Genomic DNA, 8,054 nt, shown 5'->3' with positions numbered 1-8,054 from the left:
AAAAAAATATTATTTATAGATTTACTAATTTTCAAATTAAATAATACATTAAAAATCTCATAATACAAAATAAAATACCATAAATAACAAAAATAATTCATTTCACTAATATGTCAAATACAAATAATTATTCCAAAAGTGAGTAAATGTTATTAAAAAATTAACTCATTTATATACAATTGCATCATCTAGCTTACTATGTGCCAACAACTCTCTGTGTGTTTACTTTTGCTTGAGTCTCGTTTCCTCCAAAGCTTCTAGCCATGCCAAAATATGATATCTTGAGTCTCGTTTCAAGAACCAAAATCACCTTCAATCACCCAATTAAACTCTAATGTTGGTAGACTGAGAGTTCCAGAATCAAGTTTACATCCATCACCTTCAATCACCCAATTAAACTCTAGATCTTCTGTTGTTTGAAAGAAATTGGTGTTTGTAATCTATGAACAAAAAACGCAAAGACCAAGGTTAACATTTGCTATATAGAAAGCACAACTAGACATATGAATATATAATACGCAACATAAACATTTTCATGAAAATGATATAGACAAATAAGTAAGAGTGATGATATTGATACCTTAATTACGCCATTGGTGAACGAAATATTAATTGGTTGATAGCAATACTTGACCTCTGAAAACAAATAAACAAAGGATCGCATCATAATTAGCTCAATGAAGTAATTCTTATACATTGTCTCTACCAAAAGATTCATCATGGAAACATTTTTGTTGGAAATAACTAAACGAAAACCTAAATACTAAGCAAAAAAATTATAGTTATCACCATTTAGAGCAGGATGAGGAGTCCGATCAGGCCATATGAGACCATTTAAGCAGAAATTTAAGTCATTTGGTGTATCTCCAGAAGAGACTATTAACCGACATCCATTTATTTATTTAAAAAATATTAATAACTTACTGCTTTATATGCTCCAGAAGAGACTATTAACCGACATCCATCAATCTCCATTGTTATCTGGCATAGCATTGGAAGCAAGAAGAAAACTGAAGAAAAGGAGCTATAAACAAAAATTATGACATTTATTTTCTAAACTTAGTAATAAATGAGAAATAAAAAGAGACAAACCTTTGTTCATCTTCACCTTCAACTAAAACCATATAACCTAACTTAGTAATAAATGAGAAATAAAATGGATGAATATGAAAATTGTTTGTTGGAATGTAAGGTAATATGATCATTTAGTTTCATTTTGAAGGTTTATTCAGGCCAGCAAAAAAAAGGACTTTATATATGCAGCACTTTATCCAGATATGCAACATTAAGTCACTGTACACATACATAACTTACTGGGGAAAAAATAAACAACCCTTAAGTGATTTTAATTTTTACCAGGCGGTAATTGCTCCTTCAGTGTTTCCATTGTGTTCTCTAAATCTAGCAACAAAAAGATGAATCTCTGGTTGCTTCTGTAAATAAATAAATAAATAAATAAAATCAACTTTTACTAAAAGAAGTTTACAGAACACATGCCAACAGAAATTGAGATTGCATATAACTTACTTTAACAAACACATGGGTAGCACGAGCAAGGGCATTTTCGGCAACATCCATATTTTTTCTAGCTTCCATGCACAAAACATAACATATCTAATACTCGTGATAATTTGCACAAGCAATTAGACATCTTTCATATAGTTTGATTACTTTGTTCAAGTCATCACATCATTCAATGAAATCAAGGTAGTTATGCCAGTTTTCAAGCTCTGTAACATTAAGTGGCCTAAAATGATAATGATGTCTCCTGATGGCTGTTTCAAAATCTATGATTTTAGAATCGAAATCCTTAGTTTTTTTTATAAAGTTCTTCTCTAAGGGAAATATAGGTCTCCAACTCTTTAGCTTCTGCTAATCCATCATTCGGATGGATCTCACCCTCACTTTCTTGATTCTTGAATTCCCCTTTTGCCCTTGCTGCAGCTTCAAGTTCTTCAATTGTTCTCAGTTCTGATAAAGGGTGACTAGCAGCTAATTCCCTAAAGCTGTCAAAAGTAAAAAAAAAAACCAGAATGAAAAGATGTGGTTTGTGTAATTAAAGAAAGATTGTGTTGAAAAAACATATATCAATCATCACCTGTTGAAATACCGATCCAACTGTTGATTAGGAATCTCCAATATACATGTGTAAATCATGGCAAGATTCGACCATTTCTGTAGTTGATGCTCATATTCAATGTATTTATCCCACAAAGAAAATGAAAGATAATCAATTCCATCATAGGCTAGACCCCGTTCAAATAGCCTTAAAAAAACATCATAAATAAAATAATTAGTAATATTAACCATAGATTATGGACTCCAATAATAGCTATAATGTCCCTGTATGCAAAATAGCTCCATTAAATGAGCATGACATTTTCCAAATGTACACACAAAACACTGAATTTACCTTCCCCCCCAATAAAAATCATATAATGTCTGAGAAAGGTACTAAAAACAGTCTAAAAGTAATCATTTGTTCCAACAAAACAATACTTAAAAAAAACATGAAAATAAGAGTGCAATAATAATATACATCTTCTTCATAAAAAAAAAATCCAAGTTGTTGTGTATGCATGGTATTTGAGGTATATAGTTTACCATTTTTACCTTTTACCTTTTCCATATTTCATATTTCATCAAAATATTAAATTCAATGGAGTGATTTGAGATGGAAAATTTGACATGTTGACTGGTATGCCTTCTTGGCTGCAGCCAATTCGAATTTTTTAGTAGCAACATCATTTTCTTCTAATTTGTGTGAACAAAAAACCGAATCCACCACGAAGAGCTTCGCAATTTCGCCTATTATAAATATATATATAAATTCATTTTTTATTATTCAATGTTTCTTTAAATTTTAAATTTGAAGTAATTGGGATCAAGTAATATAAGAGAGGTCTTACAGGGCGACCAAATTTAGACATTTCAGCCACTTTGACTTTACGTTGACCAGGATACCCTTTATCAAAATAAAATCAACATTATTTTTATAAAATATAAGTGAATAATTGCTAAAAAAAGAAAAAAAAAACTCACTAGAGAGAATAACAAATCCATCTGAAGATACTCTTGATAATTATGGAAGAGTTTTGTTGAGGTACCTTGGTGACAAATAGTCAAGAGCATCCGACACAATAACAAGAGAAAATGATTATGATTTATAAGGAAGAGGATACTTAATACCAGCAACACGAACAATCCATTTTCTTGTAAGGCTTTTGGATTTTGCACCACTTTCATCTAAATCATAAGGTTCAAGACCCCATGCTTCTGTATCTTCATCTTTCAATAATTTAGACATCACTGAACATGAATCGGGACCCATGTGTAGAACTTTATGCATGCTGTCACCATATGCTTTTTTTTAGATATGGTAATGCTTGATTAATCTCTGCTGAACATGAAACACCACCTGCATATTCAACATATCAGAAAATTTATAATCATTCAGTAGATAACTGATTGTTATTATTATCTTAAATGGTTTACCTTCAAGCCTACTTAGAGCCACTTTATCAATATTTCTTCCACCTGTTGTTACAAAGATAATTTTGATATAAGTTGCGATAGGAGAAGATAGAATTTTTTTTAGCCAAAAGAAATTCATATGTACTAACCTGAACCACTATAAACATAGCCAATTATGAGAAAAGCTCCCTGAAAGTTTTGAGAGAAGGGAAAGTCTCACTCGGTATTTTTTTTAAGAAGAGAAAAAGAGTATTTCACTAATTTAAACTAACACAGTCGTTTCCAAAACATGTTGATGGATAATTTTACTCGGGATAATTATCCAGTTAAAATAAGCGAGACTCAAAATCCTCTTTGAAGAAAAACGAGAGAACATAAGTGTCCCAAACTAATACATTAAGCGACTTGACCACTTGGTATGAATGTATGAAGAAACCTAAATAGGAATTCTTCAAATCGATTTTAGCCCAGCAAAACAAGCAATCAACCAATTTTCGTTACCACTCAATACACATAACAAAAAATTCACTAGAATCGATCAATTCAAAAGCATTAATCAACTGTTTTTTGACATAATTCATTGTTCATGCTGCTATATTCCTCGAATTTAACAAGCAGATAATCAACAATTGATTAAACAATTTATCGTAATGCGAGAAACAAACAAAAACCACAGTGCGCGAGTGATGATTAGATAGAGAAAGAGAAAGTGTGTGTGTGTGTAACCTTTTTGCTGAGAAGTTGAAGGTTTTTGGTGTAGCTATGAGGTGCGACGGTCTCCATCCGGTGGTGGCTTCACAGGGAGGCGATGGCTAATGGCGGTGAGCATGGAGGACTCGTTACTTGAGGAACTGAAGATTGAAAGAAGTAGATGGAGGGTTTATGAACTGAAACCCTAGTTCCAACAATAGTCGTGGTTCCAAGAACTGTACCCCTTTGATTTCAATTTCATGGCCCGGTGACCAAAAAACCTTCGATTTCACTAAGAACCAGAACCCTAGTACCAACAATAGTCGGTTTTGTGGCCCTATATAGAATTTTAGGCATGAGACTCCTTGATTTCTGCCGACTGGGATGGGAGAAAGGAGAAGCGCATCGTGGTTCTTTTTTTGGATATTTGACTGAGCAAATTAGAGCGGGGGAAGAGAATAGGTGGAGACATCGGTTGGAGATCAGAGATTTGGTGATGTTGTGATGATGTTGTGGGAGAAAAGAGCAGTGACGGTGAGAGAGACATCGTGGCTCTCCGATTGAAGGTTTTTTTGGAATTTGATTGAGAGAGAGAAAGAGAAAGAGAAGAACGATTGAAAGAAGGTAGAGGAGAACATGGCGGCTTTTCAAACTTTTGGAATTTCATTTCCCCCGCGATCTTCTAAAACGCGTGTTTATGAAAAAAAAAAAATATAAAGCGACGTGCGCACACGACACACATTCTATCATATGCGCCCTCCGTGTTTTTTTTGGACACTAATTTTAGGGTACGCACAAATGCGTGCCCTCTATTCTTCAAATTTTATAAGAGATGACATTATTTTTTCGACGCCCTCTTTTGCGTAACGTAAATCACTGCGTGTCATTGTTTGCGCGTCATTAAAGGCTGTTTTTCTAGTAGTGATTCCAAACTTCCAACCACAACCAATGCCACAATTCTAGTTTAATCCCAATATGGTTCCACAAAATAACCCCGAAACATCAAATGAACTCGTGGATGATGATGATGATGATGTTGATGATGGTGGTGATGAGGAGGAGGAGGAGGAGGATGAGAACTAGAATGGTAATGACAACAATGTTTGTTAAAAACTTGCTTTTTTTGTTATCTTGTTTGATGATGTTGATGATGGTGGTGATGATGATGATGATGAGGAGAACTAGAATGGTAATGACAACAATGTTTGTTAAAAACTTGTTTTTTTTGTTATTTTGTTATGTAGCAGAATTTGAATGGTATGTTATGTTTATTAAGTGTTTTTGGATTTTAATGATATGTTGTCTTATGTTTATATTATTATGCAAATATCCATTTTGGATTTGTTTTAAATGGTATATATAATAAAAACCAGTGGAAGATATTAAAAAAAATAATAATAAAAGGCTATAGAGACGACATGTCGTCGGTATAGCTTTCCAATTGTAAAAACGGTTTTCACTTATCCAAACGACAAGTCGTCTCTATAGCTCTCACTTATCCAAACGACAAGTCGTCTCTATAGCTCACACTTATCCAAACGAGAAGTCGTCTCTATAGCGTCACACTTTTACCCACGACAAGTCGTCTCTATAGGGTCCGAATAAAACTTTTTCTAATTTACTCGAAAATCAATCCCGACGACCCTTTGCAGACGACATGTCATCTGGACTAACTATGCTATACCGACGACACCTTTACCGATGACATTTTCGACTTTTACCGACGGAGCTATACCGACGACTTTTTACAGACCACATGTCGTCGGTATAGGCTTTAGTGATGACAAGTCGTCTGGAGCTCAAAATTGTCGTCTGCATAGTGTACGATCCTTGTAGTGTTTAAACCCAAAACCAATCATAAACTAAGTTATAAGTCTTGCAAGTCATTATATAAAGGCTGAAGTGGGTTGATATTGTATGCAATGATTGATGTGGGACTCCTCAAACACTATATAAACACTACATAAAAGTTGTAGTTGGTGAAAGTTGTATGTGCTGCATAAAAGTTGTAGTTGGTGAAAGTTTTATGTAATAGGCGATGAGGGACGACTACGGATGAACATCGGAACCCGCCCGACCGGAACCGGTATCGGCCTGGGAACCGAACTAGATGGAAAATAGGAAGTGAACCTAACCGCCGGTTCTACCGGTTCCGGTTCCTACCGGTTCTTGTTGTATCTTCAATGTTGGAACCAGTTCTCGAGAAATAGCAACATACAGTTCCGGTTTCTGCTAGTTCTCCTGGTTCCGGTTCCTACAGGTTCCTCGTTCAAAAAATCCACAAAATATCGTCCCGGTTCCGATGGGGAAACCGGTTCCCCGGTGCAAATGTTCATCCCTAGAAACGACTCTAGTGGTTGTCATAAAAAAATGAAAATGACGAAAAGGGGCGTCAGAAAGATTAAAAGACAATACCACTAGTAGCAATTAATGTCCAACGATTTACCAACACTATCGAGATGATACTTATAATTTATTTACGTTGATTTATATACAATATATAAAAAATGTGTTATATATACAATGCGGTTTTTCTCCGTTTCTAATATATATGTAACCGAACCTAAACCAAAATTTTTGATTTTTGAAAAACACAGATCCCAACCCATGGTTTATGCTTCGATTTCGATTTTTTCGGTTTTCAGGTTTGGTTTTACTTACCCCTTTAAGATCGTGTTGTGGTAACAGATGGCCAGAAGTATCATATAACTATATATTGCATTAAAAGTGGTCTATCTATTGCATTAAAAGTGGTGATAAATAATTAAATCTTACCCGTTGAGAATACTCTTAAACTTTTATATTTCTTTACACTTAAATGAATCGAATAAATGAATGAAGATATGACTACAAGTACAATTTTCAGAGACAAATACAAGAACCCGGGACTAAATGAACCAGCTAGCTTAGGGAAGAGAACCACATATCCTCCTTATCACTCCTTGACCCGTTAATGGCCTGATCTCACTCATCTTCACCATCGCTTCGGCAAACTCCGACTTGAACTTGGAAGGATTGTTGCTATACTCAGAAACTATGCTGTCTGTGGACCCACCACTGTAAAGCACCTGATCTGATTCAAGAAGACCCTTCTTTTGTATCAGATTCTTGAAGTAGTTGTAATCAAACGAATTCGGTGTCACCAAATCTAGTGGTGCAAGATTTCCGTTTCCATCATTTACAGGGCAACCACGTCTACGTGTGCTAGCAAATCCGGCATCAATATCAGATCCATTGCTGTATATTCTTTCACGAAACAAGAAGCATTGAGCTTGTCCAATTGTATGAGCTCCTGATAAAGCAACCATGTCCCTGGCACTAAGTCCGTTATCTTTGAAGGTGGAGATAAGTGAATCAAGAGGAGCTTTAAAGCTAGGAAGACTGGTCTCCGCCAGAACAAGGCTAGCGGTGGTGGAATCTCTTCTTCCGAGCTTCACCGACCACGACGGACCATCAACCATTTCTGACGCATCACGGGCGGCCACCGTGAGTATGTCTGCACAAGATACAACTCCGGGACATAGTTTCTCCACCTCAGATTTTGCAGCGTCTGTCACTTCGTAGCCTCTTACAGAACCCTTATTAGGCAACGCATTCCTTTCTCCTATTATCGAAGGCCCATCCTCCAACAAGATCGATGCATCACAACCTTGAACGAAGCAGTCGTGGAAATGGAGGCGAAGGAGGGAAGCCGCCATGCGACGTTCACGAGATATGGCTGTTCTGACTGTGGTTCTGATTGTACGGAGTGCAGTGGGACATGTAGTGTCGTAGAAGGTAGAAGATAACTGTGCGTTGCAGGGTGTGTTGTTAGTAACAGAGAGAAAAAGCAAGAAGAAGATGGCTGTAGAAGTAAGTCTAGAACCCATTTGAGAGATGGTTTTCACTGG

General features: G+C 35.7%; 1 long non-coding RNA gene and 2 pseudogenes across 1 annotated transcript; all 3 read right to left on the bottom strand.

Annotated features, from left to right (window-relative positions):
* Positions 1-211: 211 nt before the first annotated feature.
* On the bottom strand, positions 212-869 carry LOC145101325 (uncharacterized). Its single transcript, XR_013705602.1, has 3 exons — positions 790-869; positions 581-636; positions 212-440 (listed from the first exon to the last, which is right to left on the bottom strand). It is a non-coding gene; the product is annotated as an uncharacterized LOC145101325 (long non-coding RNA).
* A 1,787-nt stretch (positions 870-2,656) lies between these two features.
* LOC145098225 (putative pectin methylesterase CGR3) lies at positions 2,657-7,069 on the bottom strand (annotated as a pseudogene).
* Position 7,070: 1 nt separating this feature from the next.
* Positions 7,071-8,054, bottom strand: LOC145100054 (lignin-forming anionic peroxidase pseudogene; annotated as a pseudogene).

Source organism: Lactuca serriola, chromosome 4, assembly GCF_051521515.1.
Source record: "Lactuca serriola cultivar US96UC23 chromosome 4, Lser_US96UC23_V15, whole genome shotgun sequence".
NCBI lineage: Eukaryota > Viridiplantae > Streptophyta > Magnoliopsida > Asterales > Asteraceae > Lactuca > Lactuca serriola.
Note: the sequence above shows the minus strand (reverse complement) of the source record. Positions and strands in the feature narration are given on the sequence as shown.